Below are 25,470 nucleotides of genomic sequence, written 5' to 3' on the forward strand. Positions count from 1 at the left end.
GGAGAAGCAGACTTTGAACCAAGAGACGCCACACCCACGTGAGCTGGGTGCGTGCGTTTCCCAGACGTGGAGGACGAATAGGGCAATCCACCAAGAAATGCTCGGTACTGGCACAGTACAGACAAAGATTTTCTTCCCTACGGCGATTCCTCTCTTCATGGGTCAGGCGAGACCGATCCACTTGCATGGCCTCCTCGGCGGGAGGCCCAGGCATAGATTGCAAAGGATACTGTGGGAGAGGTGCCCAGAGATCTAAGTCTTTTTCCTGGCGGAGCTCCTGATGTCTCTCAGAAAAACGCATGTCAATGCGGGTGGCCAAATGGATAAGTTCTTGCAGGTTGGCAGAAATCTCTTGTGCGGCCAGCACATCCTTGATGTTACTGGATAGGCCTTTTTTAAAGGTCGCGCAGAGAGCCTCGTTATTCCAAGATAATTCGGAAGCAAGAGTACGAAATTGGATGGCGTACTCGCCTACTGAAGAATTACCCTGGACCAGGTTCAGCAGGGCAGTCTCGGCAGAAGAAGCTCGGGCTGGTTCCTCAAAGACACTACGGACTTCAGCGAAGAAGGACTGGACTGTGGCAGGATCATTGTGGTCCCAGAGCGGTGTGGCCCAAGACAAGGCCTTTCCTGAAAGAAGGCTCACTACGAACGCCACCTTAGACCGTTCTGTAGGAAACAAGTCCGACAACATCTCCATATGCAGGGAACACTGAGACAGAAATCCACGGCAGAGTCTAGAGTCCCCATCAAATTTGTCCGGCAGGGACAAGCGGAGGCTAGGAGCGGCCACTCGCTGCGGAGGAGGTGCAGGAGCTGGCGGAGGAGATGGTTGCTGCTGTAGCAGAGGCAGAAGTTGCTGTAACGTAGCTGTCAACTGCGGCAGCTGCTGTCCTTGTTGGGCAATTTGCTGCGATTGCTGAGCAACCACCGTGGTAAGGTCAGCGAGACTTGGCAGCGGCACCTCAGCGGGATCCATGGCCGGATCTACTGTCATGATTCGGCTTAAAGGTAGTGGATCCTCTGTGTCAGCGAGGGATTGGCGTGGACCGTGCTGGTGGACCGGTTCTAAGAGGCTACTGGTGTTCACCAGAGCCCGCCGCAAAGCGGGATGGTCTTGCTGCGGCAGTAGCAACCAGGTCGTATCCACTAGCAACGGCTCAACCTCGCTGACTGCTGAGAAGGCGTGGGACAGAAGGACTAGGCAGAGGCAAGGTCAGACGTAGCAGAAGGTCGGGGCAGGCGGCAAGGTTCGTAGTCAAGATGGATAGCAGGAGTTCAGGTAACACAGGCTTTGGACAACACTAAACGCTTTCACTGGCACAAGGCAACAAGATCCGGCAAGGGAGTGCAGGGGAAGTGATGTGATATAGCCAGGGAGCAGGTGGAAGCCAATTAAGCTAATTGGGCCAGGCACCAATCATTGGTGCACTGGCCCTTTAAGTCTCAGAGAGCTGGCGCGCGCGCGCCCTAGAGAGCGGAGCCGCGCGCGCCAGCACATGACAGCCGGGGACCGGGACGGGTAAGTGACTTGGGATGCGATTCGCGAGCGGGCGCGTCCCGCTGTGCGAATCGCATCCCCGCCGGCAATGTCAGTGCAGCGCTCCCGGTCAGCAGGTCTGACCGGGGCGCTGCAGGGAGAGAGACGCCGTGAGCGCTCCGGGGAGGAGCAGGGACCCGGAGCGCTCGGCGTAACATCAATTAGCCAGATTATGTTCTCCTCATGCTGCTGCCACCTCTAGGCTCTGTCATTGTGCTGCCATGTGACTCCTTCTTAGATTGGGTTTTGTGGTCATACAGTATTAGTTCAAAGTAAACACCGAGACATTAAACTTAGGAATCTAATATAAATCTTACATTTTAATTTAAAAAAAATCCATGTCATCTTTTCAAGACTGAAGCCCTATGGTCGTCAATGTCATATTACCTGTGGAATTATTACAAGAATCCAATGAAACAGCTTGGAGCGATAACAATGTACCTTAACTGATTAAATTAAAAATTTGCACTTTCACAGTCAGGGGGGCGCTGAAAGGCAGGGGCTGGAACAGGTGGTATCTTGTCTGGCGGAGGACCGCCAGCTTGATGCTCACCAGAATGGATAATTAAAAAATTAAAATAAATTCAAATTAAGTTAAATAAAAATGACATAAAAAATCTGCCACATCCAGATGCTCTGCGGCAGTGATTCTAATGCCTGTAATCTGAATGTCATACTGAATAACAGTATTATTTCACTAACACAGCACACTCCCTATGCATGTTATGACAAGGCAAAGTGTTCTACACCCCTATTGAGGCTCTCTGTATGCCTTAATGTTATCTATGTTACTATCTAAAGGCCTAAACTTTGGACTGGCGGAGAAGTTTAATGATGTGCAGTTTGAAATAGATCTTGTTAAAGCTATTAGGGACATCAGTTTGTTTAAGTTTTTCCATAATAAACCCATGAACGAGCATGTAATACTGGAAGGTGATGTGCCTACTGAGAGGTCCATTAGGCTTTTTTCCATGTGAATTCAGTATTATGGAAAAAGAGTGTGTAGGTATGTTGGCTATGGAATTTGAAGATCAACAGTGTGAACAAGAGGTCACAAATTAGTTTGAGTCAAGGAGATTTACAAAGGGGAAAAAATCCAGTTTTTCTCCTCCTATTCCTTAAGGCAGCAATTTGGATTTATTTTCCAAGGCTTTAATGAGTGATGTAAAGTCCATACTGTATCCTCAACCCGATTACAATCTGACTCCAGCAGAACTACATGCACTAAATGCACTTAAAAAATGTGACTATTTGGTAGTCATTCGAGCGTATAAAGGGGAAGTATAGTCGTCCTGACAAAAAAGCAATATAATGAAGAAGCCGAAACCTGCTATCTGGTACCATCTCCCAAAGGTGCACAAGTCACTGAGCTGACCCCTCGGCAGACCCATTGTGGCAGGGATCGGCTCAGTGACACCTTTCACAGCATTTAGACTGGCTCTTAAAGGGGTACACTGGTGGAAAACTTTTTTTTTTTTAAATAAACTGGTGCCAGAAAGTTAATCAGATTTGTAAATTACTTCTATTAAAAAATCTTAATCCTTCCAGTACTTATTAGCTGCAGAATACTACAGAGGAAATTATTTTCTTTTTGGAACACAGTGCTCTCTGCGGACATCACGAACACAGTGCTCTTTGCTGACATCTCTGTCCATTTTAGAAACTGTCCTGAGCCGCATATGTTTGCTATGGGGATGTTCTCCTACTCTGGACAGTTCTTAAAATGGACAGAGATGTCAGCAGAGAGCATTGTGCTCGACATGCCAGCAGAGAGCTCTGTGTTCCAAAAAGAAAATAATTTCCTCTGTAGTATTCAGCAGCTAATACGTACTGGAAGGATTAAGATTTTTTAATAGAAGTAATTTACAAATCTGATTAACTTTCTGGCCCCAGTTGATTTAAAAAAAAAGTTTTCCATGGTAGTACCCCTTTAATGTGCGTCTTATTATTATTGTTTAATTTATTTTACATTTTTATTATTATTTATTTATTATTATTATAATATTATTTATTATTATTATATTTATTTTATATATATATAGTGTTTGTTAATTATGTTTCAGTAAACATTCCCACGTCCTGTATGGCTCACAGGGGTAGATATACCCCATCATTGTGCTGCTGAGAGATGACAAGAAACATTGTTTTACCCTATATAACATGTTGCCAGGGAATCTGGAATCAGATTCCCTTTATGATGGCCATATACTTTAGATAAAGGTTACTACTGTTAAACCAGTTTGTTCTATAGCAGGACAAGACATATGGGAACCTTTTTGTTTCGAAAATTAATGGTAATTCAGGAACTGAGTGGTTACTGGGGAAGGTATAGGCTCTGTTGTAACAGTGAAACCACCACCCCCAGCATAACATAAACCAGAGACTTTGACAGAGTATGCTGAAAGCTGTGGTTTCATAAAAGAAAAGATTTCATAAGGAAAAGGTTAGTGGTCTTTAACTCTCTGTTTTCTTTCTTCGAGCATTTTGATTTTCGTCCCTTTATATTTGTTACTGTCCCAATTGATGTGTCCTGATATCATGCATGTTTTATCCCTTGTGTTTCCAATAACTGGTGGGCCGCTGCTGGACATGATAGTGCCACTAGACCCATCACTGGTCTCAGTAAAAAATGTAATTCCTGGCTTTAACCTTGCAGAAGGAATCTGCATGGACCAATGAATATCTTGATACTGACAAAGTTGGCATGGTGATCAGGGCCGGTTTTAGACTAAGTGTGGCCCTGGGCAAAAATAAAAATGGGGCCCATGACTAAAGATCACCATGTTGAATTGTGCTGCATCTCAGCTGAAGGCCATAACACAAATGCATTATAGGGTCCAAATCTAAGTTATATAGGGGAAGATTTATGAAAACCTGTGCAAAGAATCAGTGGTGGAGTTGCCCACAGCAACCGATCAGAGGCCTTTTTAAAAATGAGAATAGCATCCTCTACATAGGCTTTCATAAATCTCCCCCATAGTGAAAACTTTTTGTTTAAAGTGCAACTGTCACATAAAAATAGGTCAATAACCTGTTAGCACAGCACAAGCTGATCACTGGTATACTGCAGCCATACATTTGTCTTCTATTCTGTAAAAATAACATTTATTTACAGATGCCAAAAGTCAGAGAGGCGTAGTCAGGGATCTGCAATCTCTTTTCCGACATCACAGCACTGCCCCGGCACTGCTCACTGACTGAGAAAGAAACAGAGCTGCGTGCCAGTCAGGCTGGGGCAGTGCGGTGATGCCAGAGAAGAGAGGCTTGGCAGCCTGGGGCATTGTAGATCCCTGGCCACTCCTCTCGGACTTTTGACAACTGTGGGTAAAAGTAATTTTTACAGCATAAAAGACACAAAGTGACAAAACAGAGAGATGGCTGCAGTATACCAGTGATCAGCTCGTAGGCCTCAGTATACCAGTGATCAGCTCGTAGGCCACAGTATACCAGTTATCAGCTCGTAGGCCGGTATACCTGTGATTAGCTCGTAGGCTGCAGTATACCAGTGATCAGCTCGTAGGCTGCAGTATACTAGTGATCAGCTCGTAGGCTGCATTATACCAGTGATCAGCTCGTAGGCCGCAGAATACCAGTGATCAGCTCATAGGCCGCAGTATACCAGTGATCAGCTCATAGGCTGCAGTATACCAGTGATCAGCTCGTAGGCTGCAGTATATCAGTGATCAGCTCGTAGGCTGCATTATATCAGTGATCAGCTCGTAGGCTGCAGTATACCAGTGATCAGATCGTAGGCTGCAGTATACCAGTGATCATCTCATAGGCTGTGCTTATGGTTATGGACTTATTTTTATGCAACAGTTGCTCTTTAACCATTTAAATAAATCAGACCCTAAAACACTCCTGTATTGTGGCCATGTTAGAGCAGCTCTCACCTGATCAGAAGCAGTCACAGCATACAGGACTATTAAATCCAGTGACCACAGGGGGAGTCTTCTTTGATTGTATATGTTCTCTTTCCCATCCAGCCCAGGCAAATATGATGATGTCTCCTGATGACTAAAGACTATACCAAGACATCTGTGGCCCCTTCTGCAGCCTACCCAAAACTCTATAGTAACACAACCCCGATCCTTTACACGGACAACCTGCTTTGCTTGCTGCTGCCCCATTACCATGTCTACAGCATACCTAGGGGACAGTGTAAAAATCTAATCGGTAGGATCCGACCACTGGAACCCCTGGGTGATTAAAGCAACAGCACATTAACCCATGTCACTCCGTTCATTCTCTATGGGGTCTCCATACATGTGAGTGCAGCAATCAGCAATGTTTATAAGTCCCATAGAGAACAAATGGAGCTGCAGGTGATCATGTGCTGCTGCTCCATTCATTTGGGGGACAAGGGACCTCTCTCCTCATGATCGGTGGTGGTCCCAGGGGTCAGGTCTCACTGATCAGATATTCTGTGTATTGGTGATGACCTTTGGTATACAGATCCCAGACTGGACCAAAAGACCCTCCCCCCTCCACACATTGCTCCCCATGGCCCTCTCTCTCTCATATATACTGTTGTGTATGACCCCATATCTCACATATACTGCTTCGTATAACCGCTATCTCAACTGCTCCGTTTGTCCCCTATCTCCCATATACTGCTCCGTATGTCCCCCCAACTCACATATACTATTCTGTATGACCCCGTATTTCACATATACACTGCTCCCTATGACCTCCTATCACATATATACTGCTCCCTATGACCTCCTATCTCACATATACTGTTCTGTATGGCCCCGTATTTCACATATATACGGCTCCCTATGACCTCCTATCATATTCTGTATATACTGCTCCCTATGACCCCTATCACATATTTACTGCTCCCTATGACCCCCTATCACATACAGTAACCCCCCCGACATGCGATGGCCCTGACATATGATAAAATCGACATACGATGGCCTCTCAGAGGCCACCGCATGTCGATGTCAGCATCGACATGCAATGCTTTTATATGTCGGGGCTATCGTATTAACTGCTATCCGACAGCGCAAAATGCTTAAGCTGCTGTCGGATAGCAGTTTAAGCATCCCGGGCAGGTTCGCTTACCTACTCCCGCTGCTCCGGGTCCACTTCGCGATCCTCCGGCTTCTTCCGCATCTTCTCCAGGGTCCGGGCCTCGCTTTCCGGCGTCGTTATTACGTCACTACGCACGCCGCGCCGGCGCAGCAGCGTAATAATGTCACCAGAAAGCGAGGCCCGGACCCTGCAGAAGATGCGGAAGAAGCCGGAGGATCGCGAAGAAGAGACCGGAGCAGCGGGACAGCATTGGGAGCCCCTGGGACAGCATCGGGAGCGATGAGGACCTGGTCCGGAGCGGCGGGGACAGGTGAGTACAGCTTCCTATACTTTACATTGCACGGATCACTCAACATACGATGGATTTGACTAACGATGGGTCGTTTGGAACGAATTACCATCGTATGTTGAGGGACCACTGTATTTACTGCTCCCTATGACCCCCTATCACATATACTGCTCCTTATGGCCCCCTTCTCCCATTATACACTGCTTCCTATGCTCCTCATATACTGCTATCTATACCCACATATATTGCTAACTTTACCCCCTATATACAGTTTATATGTACATATATATACATCACTTGTACTGGTCTCCCCACCTTCCTCACAGCCCCCTCCCCCCATGCTTTTCCCTATTACCCCCTCCTCCTCCTCTTTGAACACTGTATGGTAAAGGGCCTGCGATGGCATCATCAGGAAGGTTCATTACCATACAGTGTGAATGTCAATTCTGCTCTGTGGGCTCTCTGAAGCCCGGGCTCCCACAGGGTGACTCTCACATTACTTTAGTCTGCTGCAATTTGAATAAAACCGCAACATTTTTGCCGTGATTTTGCGCAAATCGTGGTATAATGTAGTAATGTTCCTAGAGTTCAGGGAGCCCTTTTGGACATGGGGACCCTGGGCAATTGCCCAGGTTCCCCCCCCCCCCCTAAAACCGGCCCTGATGGTGATAGTACCAAGCATTTTGCTGTGTTGAGAGTAACAAATAGGAGTGCATTAGTGACATGTGTAGAGTTTTCAGTCAGATATATAATGATGTTATCCACATAAATATATACGAACATGGACTAAGTGTACTCAACTGTTTTACTAAAATTGAAGAGGAAGGGGGGATAACTGACACAACAAGGCAAAATAAATATTACTATACACTGCATACAGTATATACACGTACACAACACTCTGGTCCTCATTTACTAAAGTCCAATCGGCTCTTTTTCTCGGTTGTTGCGCCTAAATTTTAGTCGCAACGTCTGTGCGACTATTTATGCGACACTTTAGAAAACACTCGGAGTGTGTTTTTTTAACTCTGAAATTGGCATGTTTTATGCAAAAATGGGCGTTTTACCGACAAAAAAACTAAAAATGCTCGGAGTACTTCCAAAATCACTCAAGAAAAAGTGTGAGTTTGCCACACACAATAACCGACAGCCAAGAGGCCGAGGGAAATTCCAAAAATGGGGTGATTTCTAAAAAGGGTCTGTTTGCCATTGTGTTTTTTGTGTGAAAGTAACTTGTTTTATAACCTGAAAACATTTTGTACAGTTCAACACTTTTATGAATAAAATATTGAATGCTTTTGTGATAGTGAATTGTTTCTATTTTTTTTTCTTTTTAACACATTTGCAGTATTAGGTTTAAATCAATTTAACACCCAAGCTGATAAACAAGGAAAATAGTTGTAATGTTTGAAAAATTAATACACATGAATACTTTTGATTCATGGAAACATTTTTAAACAAACAAAGTCTAAACCATTTTGACTCACACAACTAATTTCTTTAGCTCTGAGTTTGTGCGACACAATTGACTAGTGCGACAGAAAAATAACCGACATGTGCGACAGAATAGTAAATGAGTCTGAAAAAAAAGACGATTGATATTGAAATCACTCCAGAATAAACACTCCACTCTTAGTAAATTAAATCAGGGCCTCGGTCTCAGTACAGTAAAAGTCTACTTTTAATATAAATCCAAATGATCTGGTGGATCCCTAACTGTTGTGGAGTGTCATCTCTCTATATTGACAGTGCTATTGGTGAAATGATCTGAGGTTGATGGTAGTGACTGTGAAACGTCAATCGGTAATGATAGAGTCTCAGCAGGTTCAGAAGGTGATTCATTACCTGATACAACAGACAATGTAGATGGCACAGTAAGTGTAACAGAACATGAGGCAGGCACAGAACTTGGTATGCCTACACCAGCTGTATTCAATATCCTTAGTTGATCTTTCCAGGAAACCATTTTTTGTTCTCTATTGTAATTTCTTACCATAAAACTTTGCCCTACATAAAACTGACACATTCTTCTATAAGTGAATCTGTCCATTTGTTGTAGTTGTTTTTGTTGCACAGTTCCACAGTGCAAGAAGATCTTACCTGGAAAGTAAAGAATAGTGGTGTGGATGCTGGATAACCTCGGCAAGGTGCTTGTCCAGTCCTGGTAAAAAAGGGCGATGCTTCTCTGGGGCGCCTCCGGATGCGTGGATGTTGCAACTCCCGACCCAGGTGGGGGTTGGAGAAGGAGGAAGGTACGGGAGCAGTTGAAAGTTTTAAAAGCTTTATTCGGACGATGCGTTTCGCAAGGGGTCCCTTGCTTCATCAGGTCACCTGATGAAGCAAGGGACCCCTTGCGAAACGCGTCGTCCGAATAAAGCTTTTAAAGCTTTCAACTGCTCCCGTACCTTCCTCCTTCTCCAACCCCCACCTGGGTCGGGAGTTGAAACATCCACGCATCCGGAGGCGCCCCAGAGAAGCATCGCCCTTTTTTACCAGGACTGGATAAGCACCTTGCCAAGGTTATCCAGCATCCACACCACTATCTACCAGACCGACACCACGGAGTATCGGGATAGATGCTTGGCAGCCCAGAGGAGAACGTTTAGAGTGCATGTACTCAGAAAGCCCACATCAGTGTTGTGTCTGAGCTTGCACAACACTAGAAGGTGAGTGTGCTAACACACACTTTAATTTGGCTCCTTAATTCCTGTATGCACAATTTTACATCCTTTGCGATTACCATCATTTACGGCACTTAGATAGCGCCCCCTTTGTTTCCTTTCTTTTTTCCTTTTCTGCACGGAAAGTAAAGAATGACATAGAAACAATTGGAGGAGGGTGATTAGTGGTAAAAAGATTTGCATTTTGATACTCTTAATAAATCAGCCAAACTATTGGTAGATGGATGATATGGTGCAGATGTCATGTGTTGTTTTCCATTTAGTATATATAAATGATAAATGAATGATATGACTTGCAATGATAAAAATTCAGGGGATAAAATGGTAAAGAAAAAAAATACTAATACAAACTATTAAAAAAATAAAATAAAATAACTGTCACAAAAACTGCATCATGGATAAATAAAATGAAAGGACCATTTCTGAGTAATATATTTTGAGTAACCGAGAAATGACAGACTGTCTAATGATCTCATGCATTTTCTTATGCAATAGCTAATGCAGTCAAGAACTGTATCAAAAAACACAATTCAACTACCAATTATCAAACTACCAATTATGAGTAAGATTGCTCATTTAATGGACATAAGGCTGTGTTCACACGTGGAATTTGATTAGCAGTACCACACATATTTCTGGCAAGTTTTTTCGGAAAATGACCAGACTCAAACTAAAAGTGATGAATATCTGCTAAAAACACGGTGGTAACGCAGATAAAACACAGGGCTGGGCCATGACATTGTGCTGCCTGGGTTCAGGAGTGAAATGCTGCCCGCTCCCCTCCAAAAAACAAACAAAAAAACACTGTACTATGCCATAGTGTATCAGGAGAACATGATAAAAAAAAACACAATTCTGGGGTTTTGTATTTTTTTTACTTTTTATTATGTTTTCATGTTTTTATATGGAAAATGGGAAAAGGGGAGGTGATTTGAACTTTTGACATGGAAGGGGTTAATGTTTTTTTTTTTTAACTTTATTAAACTATAAACATTTTTGTTACACTTTATTGGTCCCTTAGGGGACTTTTAGGAGGAATCATTAGATTCCTCATACAGATCAATGCAGTTCCATAGAACTTCAATGATCTGTATGCTCTGCAATCATTTGATGGAGCCAAGCTCTATCTAATGCAGAGCCATGGATGGGCAGGAAGAAGAGGTAAGCCCTGGACTACACTGGGCCACCAGGGATTGTTTCCATCTCCCCTTAGATGCCGCTGTCAGCTTTGACAGCAGCGATCTAAATGGTTAATAGCCGGCTGTGGCGATCACTGCATGCCGGCTATTAGGGGTGGACCCCAGCTACTGAAATAAGCTGGGAGCTGCCGGATATGGAGCAGGCTCAAGTCAGGAGCCCGCTCCATACACCCTGAGCAGCACCATAACGGACTAGGTCCGTCATGGTCGCGAAGGGGTCAAAAATCTTCTCGGGGCGGCAATATGGTGCCCCTGTGAAGGTGCCGCCTGAGTCCAGTGGACCCGGTGGGACACATTGTAGGGCCAGCCTTGATAAAACATCATGAGTGAACACAGTCTATGGCTGCATGTGCTGTAGACGCAGCCCTGGATTGAGGGATTGATAATATTTAGTTTCGCTGAATAGAATAAGGTTGCTTTAGTAGCCAAATACGATAATTAGCACAGTGGAAGAAATTTCTGCTGCTTGAATATAGACTGTTGGGGGGAATTTACATGCTGCCCAATATTGCAGAAATATATGAGGTGAAACCACATCATCTGGTAGCATTGAAGTTGCAATGTAGTTTGTAACTGCATCACACCAGTTTCCGATGCTAAGTAATGGAAAAATTCCATCGCTGTACAAATTGTACATTTCAGTATATGTGCTGTTGATTCTTTGGTTTGCAGCATGTTATTTTTTTTCTTTTTTGCATCTACATGCAGATCTTGACTGCATCGTCATTGTGCTGAACTGTGTGCGGTTGAGGCGTTCAAGAAGGCAAAAAAACTACAGATTAGCCAAAGAGCAAACACCATATAAATGAATGTAAATTATAAACAAGAATTCATTTAGACACCCGCCCTGTATCCTCATGTACTACATGATAGTTAAGTCTAGGCATTTATGGTCTCAATATACATAACCTTCATTATAACTTACCATACATTATATGCATTATATACTGTAACAGAGGGCATATAGATTCCTATATAGGATTCCAAACTAAACATCGCTCACTGCGCGTGCACAGTCTACACTCCATTCATTCACCTATGGGGCTGCCGAACATTGACAAGTGGGAACATTGGGAATGAATGGAGCACTAGTCGGGTGTGCGCAGTGTGCACCATTCATTCTGGGGCAGTTTTGTCCCAATTTTCAGAATAGGTGGCGTCCCAGTGGTTGGATCCCCGCTGATCCTGAAAATAGGGAAAAAGTGGTCGCAAGAATGAATGGAGCCCAAAAAGCGTGCCATTCGTTTTCTATGAGGCCTCCAAACATTGCCCAACTCTACATGCAGAAAAAATGGAGCATTTTATCTACCAACCTGTGGATAAAAAATAACCTCTTCAGCTGAGAATATCCTTTTAATGAGCAAACATAGTCAACTACTGACTTGGTCAATTTCCTGCACATATACCGTATTTTTCGCCGTATAAGACGCACTTTTTCTTCCCCAAAACTGGGGGGAAAAAGTCGGTGCGTCTTATACGGCGAATACACCCCTATCGAGGCAGTCCCTGCGGCCATCAACGGCCGGGACCCGCGGCTAATACAGGACATCACCGATCGCGGTGATGCCCTGTATTAACCCTTCCAATATGCCTGAATCAAAAATTGTCTGGTTTTGCTCCTAGCTCATAGCAACCAATTTATATATCTTAACAAACTCTGGTAAAATGGAAGCTGAGCTGTGATTGGTTGCTATGGGCAAAACCAGGCAGTTTTAGTTTCAGGCGGATTGATAAATCACGGCCAAAGGATCTGCTGCCAGTACTTTGTGATAGGTCGGCATATCTTGATGACAAGTTGCACATGGAACATACTAGGGAAACGTTACATGAGCTTAGCCTTATATAATGCATTGGGAAAGTATTCAGACCTATCACTTTATTCACATTTTGTTATGTTGCGGCCATGTGCTAAAATTGAGTTTCCCCCCATTATTCTGCACTTAATACCACCTAATGACAAAGTAAAAACAGAATGTTAGAAATCTTTCCTAATTTATGGAAAAGGAAAAACTAAAATATTGCATTGACATAAGCATTCAGACCCTTTACACAGTACTTAGCTGATACACATGTGGCAGTGGTTACAGCCTTTACTCTTCTTGGGTATGATGCCACAAGGTTTGCACATCTGGATTTGGATATTTTCGGCCATTCTTCTTTGCAGATCCTCTCAAGTTCTGTTGGGTTAAATTGGGCCATCGGTAGAAGCGATTTCTGGGCTCACCAGAGATCTTCATTGGGTTCATGTCAGGGCTCTGCCTGGGCCACTCAAGGACATTCAAAGAGTAGTCCTTAAAGGGGTACTCCGGTGAAAACCTTTTTTCTTTTAAATCAACTGGTGGCAGAAAGTTAAACATATTTGTAAATTACTTCTATTAAAAAAATCTTAATCCTTCCAGTACTTATTAGCTCCTAAATGCTACAGAGGAAATTCCTTTCTTTTTGGAACACTGATGACATCACGAGCACAGTGCTCTCTGCTGACATCTCTGTCCATTTTAGCAACCATGCATAGCAGATGAATGCTAAGGGCAGCATGGTGGCTCAGTGGTTAGCACTGCTGCCTTGCAGTGCTGGGGACTTGGGTTCAAATCCCACTAAGGACAACAATAAATAAAGCATTATTATTATTATTATTATAACGTCAGCAGAGAGAACTGTGCTCGTGATGTCATCAGAGAGCATTCCGAAAAGAATTTCCTCTGTAGTATTCAGCAGCTAATAAGTACAGGAAGGATTAAGATTTTTTAATAGAAGTAATTTACAAATATGTTTAACTTTCTGCCACCAGTTGATTTAAAAGAAAAAAGGTTTTCACCGGAGTACCCCTTTGATCTACTCCTGTGTCTTGGCTGTGTGCTAAGGGTCATTAAGAATTTATCTATATTTTCTCCATTCAGCTTTCCCTAAACCTTTACCAGTCTCCCTGTCTCAGACACTGCAACACCATGATGCTGCCAACACCATGCTTCACTGTAGGTATGGTATTAGACAAGTGATAAGCAGTGATGGCTGACTTTCTAGAAGTTTCAGGATCTTTGGGGCTCAGGAAAAGTGACCATTGGGGAAACCCGCTGTGAGTTTGAAACAAAATACGTTTGTGTAAACGAGCCCTATATAGATGGAAATCCACATGTAAAACAAAATACGTCGGTAATTTTTTATTTTTTTTGCAGTGATGAGCAGAGATCAGGAAGGTCAGCACAGCAGCTGTGGGGGATCGAGGGAGGTATCACTTCCTTTTGGTTGGAATTGTGCTGTTGACCTGAGTCACAGTTTGTGTGTGTGTTGGGGGGGGGGGGGGGTAGTGACATCATTTTCTATCACACCGGTTGATACCGGACCCCAGCAACGCCACTGGGCATCCACTTGGCAGATGAGATTAAATGTTGATAAATATATATGCATTATTAATTACTTATAATCTTTGTGCACCTTATGTCCAAGAGGAAGTAAAACTGTGAAATCACAACATGCAACATCAGTCAGCAGCTTTTAAGGCCAGCAGGACATTTCCATGTTTTGAAAGAGGCCTGAACTAACGGGAAAGAGACATAATATTATCGCATTACAAAGCATTAGTTCAACCATTCTGGGCATCAGTTAAGATCCCTTGGAGTTAGATAATGTACAAAGAAGAACAACTAAATCGATAAAGGTTATGGAGGATCTTAGATATGAGAAGAAGAAGTCCAGTGGAAAATGATTGCGGGGGGTCCAACCATCGGTCCATACCCCGTGGGTCTCAGTTGCTATCAGCAGCCAGAACCCAGGGTTAATGCCAGGCATCGCTGATCAAGCCGATGCACAGCATTAACCCCTTAGACACCGCAATCAAAGTTGATTACGGTGTCTAAAATGTTAAAAAGACCATCCCGACAGCTCATCGGAGCTGATCGGGACCATCGCTGTGAAATTGCAATGTCCTGATCTGGTGAGAGGGCCCTTACCTGCTTCCTTGCCGTATGATTGCCGCTCTGATGTCTCCAGTCAACCATGGCAGGCTGGAGCAGCAGATCACCAATAACACTGATCAATGCTTAGCCAAAGCTTAGCATTGAACAGTTTATGCAATTCCAGGATTTAATGAAATAGTCCCCTATGGGGATAAAAAAAAAAAGTAAAAAGTGTAAAAAAGAAACGTGAATTAACCCCTTCCCTAAAAAAAAGTTTGAATACCACCCCCCCCCCCCATTTTCCATTTTTTAGTTAAATAATGTAATCAAAATAAACATAATCATATGTAGTAACACCGCGTGCGTTAATGTCCGAACTATTAAAATAGAAGGTTAGTTAAAAGGGTACTCTGGTGCCAGAAAGTTAAACAGATTTGTAAATTACTTCTATTAAAAAATCTTAACCCTTCCAGTACTTATCAGCTGCTGTATGCTCCACAGGAAGTTCTTTTCTTTTTGAATTTCCTTTCTGTCTGACACAGTGCTCTCTGCTGACACCTCTTTCCATGTCAGGAACTGTCCAGAGCAGGATAAGTTTGCTATGGGGATTTGCTCCTACTCTGGACAGTTCCAAAAATGGACAGAGGTTTCAGCAGAGAGCACTGTGGTCAGACTGAAAGGAAAGCCAAAAAGAAAAGAACTTCTTGTGGAGCATACAGCAGCATATAAGTACTGGAAGGATTAAGATTTTTTTTTTATAGAAGTAATTTACAAATTTGTTTAACTTTCTGGCACCAGTTGATTTAAAAAAATGTTTTCCCAACGGAGTACTCCTTTAACCCCTTAAGGACTCAGCCCATTTTGGCCTTAAGGACTCAGGCAATTTAATTTTTACGTTTTCATTTTTTCCTCCTCGCCTTCTAAAAATCATAACTCTTTTATATTTTCATCCACAAACTAGTTTGAGGGCTTGTTTTTTGCGCGACCAGTTGTCCTTTGTAATGACATCACTCATTATATCATAAAATGTATGGCGCAACCAAAAAACACTATTTTTGTGGGGAAATTGAAACGAAAAACGCAATTTTGCTAATTTTGGAAGGTTTTGTTTTCACGCCGTACAATTTATGGTAAAAATGACGTGTGTTCTTTATTCTGAGGGTCAATACGATTAAAATGATACCCATTATTATATACTTTTATATTATTGTTGCGCTTAAAAAAAATCACAAATTTTTTAACCAAATTAGTACGTTTATAATCCCTTTATTTTGATGACCTCTAACTTTTTTATTTTTCTGTATAAGCAGCGGTATGAGGGCTCATTTTTTGCGCCATGATCTGTACTTTTTTTTGATACCACATTTGCATATAAAAAACTTTTAATACATTTTTTATAATTTTTTTTAAATAAAATGTATTAAAAAAGTAGGAATTTTGGACTTTTTTTTATTTTTTTTCGTTCACGCCGTTCACCGTACGGGATCATTAACATTTTATTTTAATAGTTCGGACATTTACGCACGCGGCGATACCAAATATGTCTATAAAAAATGTTTTTTACGCTTTTTGGGGGTAAAATAGGAAAAAACGGACGTTTTACTTTTTTATTGGGGGAGGGGATTTTTCACTTTTTTTTTACTTTTACTTTTACATTTTTTTACATTTTTTTTTACACTTGAATAGTCCCCATAGGGGACTATTCATAGCAATACCATGATTGCTAATACTGATCTGTTCTATGTATAGGACATAGAACAGATCAGTATTATCGGTCATCTCCTGCTCTGGTCTGCTCGATCACAGACCAGAGCAGGAGACGCCGGGAGCCGCACGGAGGAAGGAGAGGGGACCTCCGTGCGGCGTTATGAATGATCGGATCCCCGCAGCAGCGCTGCGGGCGATCCGATCGTTCATTTAAATCGCGAACCGCCGCAGATGCCGGGATCTGTATTGATCCCGGCACCTGAGGGGTTAATGGCGGACGCCCGCGAGATCGCGGGCGTCGGCCATTGCCGGCGGGTCCCTGGCTGCGATTAGCAGCCGGGATCAGCCGCGCATGACACGGGCATCGCTCCGATGCCCGCGGTTATGCTTAGGACGTAAATGTACGTCCTGGTGCGTTAAGTACCACCTCACCACGTACATTTACGTCCTGCGTCCTTAAGGGGTTAAACCGTACAGTTGATGGCGTACACTTAAAAAAATACAAAAGTCCAAAATGACATTCTTTAATCCACTTCGCTACCTAACTTGCTCTTAAAGCAGTTTTATTTCCAGATTAATTCAATGCTTCTCCTTGCAAAAGACTTTCACTTTTAATCATTTGTTATTTTATTTAAGATTTTTTACATTTTATAGTATAATGTTATCTTTGTATATTTGAATGATATGTAGCTGAGTGTTAAAACCACTGGTAATATTTTCAACAGTGAAAGTTTAGGGTAATCATATAATTATATTATATGTAATATATATATATATATATATATATATATATATATATTACAAAAAATCTTGTCCACAGAACCAAAATTCATGAAAAAAATAGGTGTTTATTCCATAAAAGGTGTCAATACAGCAGCGACGTTTCAGTCAGCTCAACCTGACCTTTCTCAAGCATCACACAATCAGTGCTAACCATATCTTTATAGGAGTACCGATTACAAACGGTACTAAACAATGTGCAAAATCAATCAATGAGTAAAGTGCAAATGCATAGTGTAAACAATTCAAAAAGTACATAAACATAAATTACAAGATACAAAAAAGTGAAAAAATACATAATCAAAACCTTTACACAGTAAAGTGCAATAAATACATTAAGATAAACACTAATTGTGTTTAATTAATAAAGTGACACACATGTGTAGTGAAACATAAAGGGTTAAAAAGGTGGGGGAACACACACTCACCAGATGGCAAGTAAATCCACGTTATTACAGTATTTGGCATCAGGAAGCATAAACAGCGCCGTTTTCAGAGTGTCTCGTGTGGCTGATAGATCTAGGCCAATCAGAGGATAGCGTCCAGGTACCCATGGCAACACGCAGCAAAATGAAACGCATGTGCACATCCCCATGAGTAAACCTGCGCCATCTTGAGTGTGGGAAGCAAGCCTTCACGTATACCAAAAATAAAAAAAAGAAACGAAAGAGAAAAAAATTATATTTTCCGAAAAACTTTGTTTTGATCCGAAATTTTTCACGGCGAATCCATATTGAAAAAAAGGCTATTTCTAGCCTACAGACAGCCTCAATAGGGGTATAGAACACTTTGCTGTGTTCTAAAATGCATATGGAGTGTGCTGGGGTAGTGAAATAATACTGTTATTCAGAATAACATGCAGATTACAGGCATCGCTTTTAGAATCACTGCCGCAGAGCAGCACAATGACAGAGCCTGGTGGTAGCATCAGTGAGAGGAGACCATATAGTGGCTGGATGACAGAGCATGAAGGTGTGGGCAGCATGAGGAGACCGTATAGTGGCTAAATGGCACAGCATGGAGGTGTTGACAGCATGAAGAGACCATATAGTGGCTGAATGGCACAGCGTGGAGGTGTTGGCAGCATGATGAGACCATATAGTGGATGAATGGCACAGCCCGGAGTTGCCAGCAGCATGAGTAGGCACTAGGCCTTCACAATCCCTAAGATTAAAAAATGAATTTACAAATTTAAACCGAAGATTTTGCATAGATAGTGCTACCTACCATAACAAAATTTTTATACCCAGGCACAGCAGCGGCATCAGTAAACTATATATTGCCTGAATGACACAGCCTGGAGTTGGCTGATGCATGAGTACACACCAGGGCTTCACAATCCCCAAGAAAAAACACAACAATTTTTTAAATTTAAAATGAAGATTTTGGATAACGGGTGCTACCTATGATAAAATTTGAATTTCCTAGACCCAGGCCCAGTAGCGGCATCAGTAAAACATATATTGTCTAAATGACACAGCCTGGAGTTGGCTGATGCAGGAGTACACACCAGGGCTTCACAATCCCCCCCCCCCCCCCCAAAAAAAAAAAAAAAAAAACACAACAATTTTTGACATTCTTGAAGAAGATTTTGGATAGCGGGTGCTACCTATGATAAAATTTGAATTTACCAGACCCAGGCCCAGCAGTGGCATCAGTAAACCATATATTGCCTGAATAACACAGCCTGGAGTTGGCTGAAGCATGAGGAGACCTTTGAAATGTCTGATTTTTTTATTTGAAATTTAAATCAAAGTTTGAGTGTCCCGGACCCCAGCGTGTCCCGGTCCCCAGAGGACCAAAAAAAAAGTCCCCACAGGGCTCATGTGGCCGTGAGATGTAGGCGCAACGTCTCCATTGCCCTGACCGGCCATTGTTTCCAAGACTTTTCGCCAAGGCAAACCATGTGAAGAACAGCATGACACCACCGTGCCCTGCACACATGGTATGCTGAAGGGCCACTGAGACTTGTCCGGGCAGTGGAGGCTTAGGACACAGTGGAGGATGTGGAGGTGGAGTCTCACACGGTCACAGGACCAACGGGCTGACAGAGTGGAGCAGGAAGTTAAAAGGTGAACTTTGAAATCTCTATTGAAGATGCATGTTAGGTAGTGCTACCATCCAGAAATTTAAGGCACAAGCCCAGAAGCATCAGTAAGCCAAGTAATTCCTGAAAGACACTGGCGCAGGCATCAGCAGTACACCTGAGGGTTTCATAACCCCTTTACATTGCAAGATCAATGTTGAAATTTGCATTAAGCATGTATTTAGCTACTGCTAAACATCCATAAATGAAAGGCCCAAGGCCCGAAGCATAAGTGAGGCAAGTAGTTCCTGAAAGAGACACAGGATGATTCAGGAGCAGGCATTCGCAGTACCAAAGAGGGTTTCATAACCCCTTATATTTAAAGATCAGTGTTGAAATTTGCATTAAGCATGTATTTAGCTACTGCTATACTTCCAAAAAATTAAAGGCGCAAGGCCAGAAGCATCAGTGAGGCAAGTGGTTCCTGAAAGACACAGGATGAGTCAGGAGCCGGCATTTGCAGTACCCAAGAGGGTTTCATAACCATAATTGATAACCTAAGAGGGTTTCACAACCATAATTGTGAAGTGTTGGTGTAGCAGCATGGTCCATCTACTCTGAGGCATCTGGCATTGGTGGCTGGAAATCCTGGCTGATCCATCCATGATTCATCTTGACAAAGGTCAGTCTCTCCACATTTTTCGTGGAAAGATGAGTTCGCCTTGGGGTGACTATGGCCTTGGCCGCACTAAACACCCGCTTTGATTGCACACTACTGGCTGGGCTTTTCCAGGGCAAACTCTGCTAGTTGCGGCCATAAATTAAGTTTGGCTGCCCAGAAGTCCAGCGGATCTTCAATGTTTGTTTGCATGGCCATGTCAAGGTATGCCACCACCTGCTGATGTCTACCTGCTGCTGATGAGTTGCTTCGCTATGCGGGTGAAGAAAGCTACTCATTAGTGACTGTAGGCTCAGGCTGCTGCTGATGGAGCTGGTACTGCTCCTGCCACCCCTCCCCTCCCAAGCAGCCATGGCAGTGGAAGCGCAGAGGGCCCCCAGAGTAAGACCTGCGAGTGGATGGACCATGTCCTGACTACGTAGGATCTCTCTGTAGTAGGTCAGTTTGTCCTCCCTCTCAGTGGGTGTAAAAAAGGCCCCCATTCTGGGACAGTAGCGAGGGTCCAATAAGGTGGAGAGTCAGAAGTCATCCCGCTGACGAATTTTGACAATTCGGGGGTCACTACGCAAGCAACTGAGCATGCATCATGCCATTTGCGCCAGTGACTCGGAGGGACTACCTGCCTCCATCTCCACTGCATACTGCCACGGTGTTTCTGGGTCCTCTGTCTCGCCTTCCTCATAACCCTCTAGCTCCTCTGGCTGCTCCTGCTCCTCCTCTCCAGTCCGATGACTAGAAACACCGCCCATCTCATCCAACCTAAACTGTGCTCCGCTCTGCCCCTCATCCTCCTCCTCTAGTTCAGCCCCCACAGGGCTCATGTAGCCTTGAGATGTAGGCGCAATGTCTCCATTGCCGTGACCAGCCATCGTTTCAATCATTTGTTATAGGAAATGTAGGAGTGGAATTACGTCGTTCATGCCATAATCCAGGCGACTTACAAATAATGTGGCTTCCTCAAAGGGCCTCAGCAAATGGCAGGTGTCATGTATGAGCTGCCACTGGTTCACATTGAAGTTACACAGGGGAGTACTCCTTTCTGCTTGGATCATCAAGAAATCGGTGATGGCTTTTCTTTGTTCGTATAGTCTGTCCAACATATGGAGGGTGGAATTCCAACGTGTGGCAACAACACAAATAAGACTTTGTTGTGGGATACCTTTCTGGCGCTGCAGCTCAAGGAGGGTGTTCTTTGCTGTGTAAGTGTTACGCCGAGCGCTCCGGGTCCCCGCTCCTCCCCGGAGCGCTCGCTACACTCTCCTCACTGCAGCGCTCCGGTCAGATCCACTGACCCGGGGCGCTGCGATACCGCCTCCAGCCGGGATGCGATTCGCGATGTGGGTAGCGCCCGCTCGCGATGCGCACCCCGGCTCCCGTACCTGACTCGCTCCCCGTCGGTCCTGTCCCGGCGCGCGCGGCCCCGCTCCTTAGGGCGCGCGCGCGCCGGGTCTTTGCGATTTAAAGGGCCACTGCGCCGCTGATTGGCGCAGTGGTTCCAATTAGTCTGATCACCTGTGCACTTCCCTATATCACCTCACTTCCCCTGCACTTCCTTGCCGGATCTTGTTGCCATCGTGCCAGTGAAAGCGTTCCTTGTGTGTTCCTAGCCTGTGTTCCAGACCTCCTGCCGTTGCCCCTGACTACGATCCTTGCTGCCTGCCCCGACCTTCTGCTACGTCCGACCTTGCTTCTGTCTACTCCCTTGTACCGCGCCTATCTTCAGCAGCCAGAGAGGTGAGCCGTTGCTAGTGGATACGACCTGGTCACTACCGCCGCAGCAAGACCATCCCGCTTTGCGGCGGGCTCTGGTGAAAACCAGTAGTGTCTTAGAACCGGTCCACTAGCACGGTCCTCGCCATCCCTCTCTGGCACAGAGGATCCCCCTCCTGCCAGCCGGCATCGTGACAGTAGATCCGGCCATGGATCCCGCTGAAGTTCCTCTGCCAGTTGTCGCTGACCTCACCACGGTGGTCGCCCAGCAGTCACAACAGATAGCGCAACAAGGCCAACAGCTGTCTCAACTGACCGTTATGCTACAGCAGTTACTACCACAGCTTCAGCAATCATCTCCTCCGCCAGCTCCTGCACCTCCTCCGCAGCGAGTGGCCGCTTCTGGTTTACGCCTATCCTTGCCGGATAAATTTGATGGGGACTCTAAGTTTTGCCGTGGCTTTCTTTCCCAATGCTCCCTGCACTTGGAGATGATGTCGGACCAGTTTCCCACTGAAAGGTCTAAGGTGGCTTTCGTAGTCAGCCTTCTGTCTGGAAAAGCCCTGTCTTGGGCCACACCGCTCTGGGACCGCAATGACCCCGTCACTGCCTCTGTACACTCCTTCTTCTCGGAAATCCGAAGGAACCTGCCCGAGCCTCTTCTGCTGAGACTGCCCTGTTGAACCTGGTCCAGGGTAATTCTTCCGTTGGCGAGTATGCCGTACAATTCCGTACTCTTACTTCAGAATTATCCTGGAATAATGAGGCCCTCTGCGCGACCTTTAAAAAAGGCCTATCCAGCAACATTAAAGATGTTCTGGCCGCACGAGAAATCCCTGCTAATCTACATGAACTCATTCACCTAGCCACTCGCATTGACATGCGTTTTTCCGAAAGGCGTCAGGAGCTCCGCCAGGATATGGACTCTGTTCGCACGAGGCGTTTCTTCTCCTCGGCTCCTCTCTCCTCTGGTCCCCTGCAATCCGTTCCTGTGCCTCCCGCCGTGGAGGCTATGCAGGTCGACCGGTCTCGCCTGACACCTCAAGAGAGGACACGACGCCGCATGGAGAACCTCTGCCTGTACTGTGCTAGTACCGAACACTTCCTGAAGGATTGTCCTATCCGTCCTCCCCGCCTGGAAAGACGTACGCTGACTCCGCACAAAGGTGAGACAGTCCTTGATGTCTACTCTGCTTCTCCACGTCTTACTGTGCCTGTGCGGATGTCTGCCTCTGCCTTCTCCTTCTCTACTATGGCCTTCTTGGACTCCGGATCTGCAGGAAATTTTATTTTGGCCTCTCTCGTCAACAGGTTCAACATCCCAGTGACCAGTCTCGCCAGACCCCTCTACATCAATTGTGTAAACAATGAAAGATTGGACTGTACCATACGTTTCCGCACGAAGCCCCTTCTAATGTGCATCGGATCTCACCACGAGAGGATTGAACTTTTGGTCCTCCCCAATTGCACTTCTGAAATTCTCCTTGGACTTCCCTGGCTTCAACTTCATTCCCCAACCCTGGATTGGTCCACTGGGGAGATCAAGAGTTGGGGGCCCTCTTGTTCCAAGGACTGCCTAAAACCGGTTCCCAGTAACCCTTGCCGTGACTCTGTGGTTCCTCCTGTAACCGGTCTCCCCAAAGCCTATATGGACTTTGCGGATGTTTTTTGCAAAAAACAAGCTGAGACTCTACCTCCTCACAGGCCTTATGATTGTCCTATCGACCTCCTCCCGGGCACTACTCCACCCCGGGGGAGAATTTATCCTCTATCCGCCCCAGAGACTCTTGCCATGTCTGAATACGTCCAGGAAAATTTAAAAAAGGGCTTTATCCGTAAATCCTCCTCTCCTGCCGGAGCCGGATTTTTCTTTGTGTCCAAAAAAGATGGCTCCCTACGTCCTTGCATTGACTACCGCGGTCTTAATAAAATCACGGTTAAGAACCGCTACCCCCTACCCCTCATCTCTGAACTCTTTGATCGCCTCCAAGGTGCCCACATCTTTACCAAACTGGACTTAAGAGGTGCTTATAATCTCATCCGCATCAGAGAGGGGGATGAGTGGAAAACGGCATTTAACACCAGAGATGGACACTTTGAGTATCTGGTCATGCCCTTTGGCCTGTGCAACGCCCCTGCCGTCTTCCAAGACTTTGTTGTCACGATGCCGGCTGGCAGGAGGTGGATCCTCTGTACCAGAGAGGGATGGCGAGGACCGTGCTAGTGGACCGGTTCTAAGACACTACTGGTTTTCACCAGAGCCCGCCGCAAAGCGGGATGGTCTTGCTGCGGCGGTAGTGACCAGGTCGTATCCACTAGCAACGGCTCACCTCTCTGGCTGCTGAAGATAGGCGCGGTACAAGGGAGTAGACAGAAGCAAGGTCGGACGTAGCAGAAGGTCGGGGCAGGCAGCAAGGATCGTAGTCAGGGACAACGGCAGGAGGTCTGGAACACAGGCTAGGAACACACAAGGAACGCTTTCACTGGCACGATGGCAACAAGATCCGGCAAGGAAGTGCAGGGGAAGTGAGGTGATATAGGGAAGTGCACAGGTGATCAGACTAATAGGAACCACTGCGCCAATCAGCGGCGCAGTGGCCCTTTAAATCGCAAAGACCCGGCGCGCGCGCGCCCTAAGGAGCGGGGCCGCGCGCGCCGGGACAGGACCGACGGGGAGCGAGTCAGGTACGGGAGCCGGGGTGCGCATCGCGAGCGGGCGCTACCCGCATCGCGAATCGCATCCCGGCTGGAGGCGGTATCGCAGCGCCCCGGGTCAGTGGATCTGACCGGAGCGCTGCAGTGAGGAGAGTGTAGCGAGCGCTCCGGGGAGGAGCGGGGACCCGGAGCGCTCGGCGTAACAGTACCCCCCCCCCCTTGGGTCTCCCCCTCTTCTTAGAGCCTGAGAACCTGAGGAGCAGACTTTTGTCTAGGATATTGTCCTCAGGTTCCCAGGATCTCTCTTCTGGACCACAACCCTCCCAATCCACTAAAAAAAAGGTTTTCCCTCTGACCTTTTTGGATGCCAGAATTTCTTTGACGGAGAAGATGTCCGAGGAGCCGGAAACAGGAGTGGGAGGAACAGATTTGGGAGAGAAACGGTTGATGATAAGTGGTTTAAGAAGAGAAACGTGAAAGGCATTAGGAATACGAAGAGAAGGAGGAAGAAGAAGTTTGTAAGAGACAGGATTAATCTGGCACAAAATTTTGAAAGGACCAAGATAGCGTGGTCCCAACTTGTAGCTAGGGACACGGAAGCGGACATATTTAGCGGAGAGCCATACCTTGTCTCCAGGGGGAAAAAATGGGAGGAGCTCTTCTTTTCTTATCCGCGAACTTCTTCATGCGTGATGAAGCCTGTAAGAGAGAATTTTGGGTCTCTCTCCATATGATGGAAAGGTCACGAGAAATTTCATCCACAGCGGGCAGACCAGAGGGCAACGGGGTAGGGAGGGGGGGAAGAGGGTGACGGCCGTACACCACGAAAAATGGGGATTTGGAGGAAGATTCAGAGACTCTGAAGTTATACGAGAATTCGGCCCATGGAAGAAGATCTGCCCAGTCATCCTGGCGGGAGGAAACAAAATGTCGTAAATAATCACCCAAGACCTGGTTAACTCTTTCTACTTGTCCATTGGATTGAGGATGATATGCAGAAGAAAAATTTAATTTAATCTTGAGTTGTTTACAGAGAGCCCTCCAGAATTTAGACACGAATTGGACGCCTCTATCCGAGACGATCTGCGTAGGCAACCCGTGAAGACGAAAAATGTGTACAAAAAATTGTTTAGCCAACTGAGGCGCTGAAGGAAGACCAGGAAGAGGGATGAAATGTGCCATTTTGGAGAATCGATCAACGACCACCCAAATAACAGTGTTGCCACGGGAAGGGGGTAAATCAGTAATAAAATCCATACCAATCAGAG

The 25,470-nt window shown here is 45.3% G+C and overlaps 1 protein-coding gene across 1 annotated transcript in view; it reads left to right on the top strand.

The window, feature by feature from the left end:
- Positions 1-3,948: 3,948 nt before the first annotated feature.
- LOC130277757 (transmembrane protein 272-like) overlaps positions 3,949-25,470 on the top strand; it is a 98,669-nt gene continuing 77,147 nt past the window's right edge. Inside the window, exon 1 of the mRNA XM_056528496.1 lies at positions 3,949-3,983. The gene's annotated coding sequence lies outside the window, so the exon portion shown is untranslated. The remainder of the gene's footprint in view (positions 3,984-25,470) is intronic.

The sequence above is a fragment of the Hyla sarda genome, chromosome 6 (genome assembly GCF_029499605.1).
Source record: "Hyla sarda isolate aHylSar1 chromosome 6, aHylSar1.hap1, whole genome shotgun sequence".
In the NCBI taxonomy this organism is placed as follows: Eukaryota; Metazoa; Chordata; class Amphibia; order Anura; family Hylidae; genus Hyla; species Hyla sarda.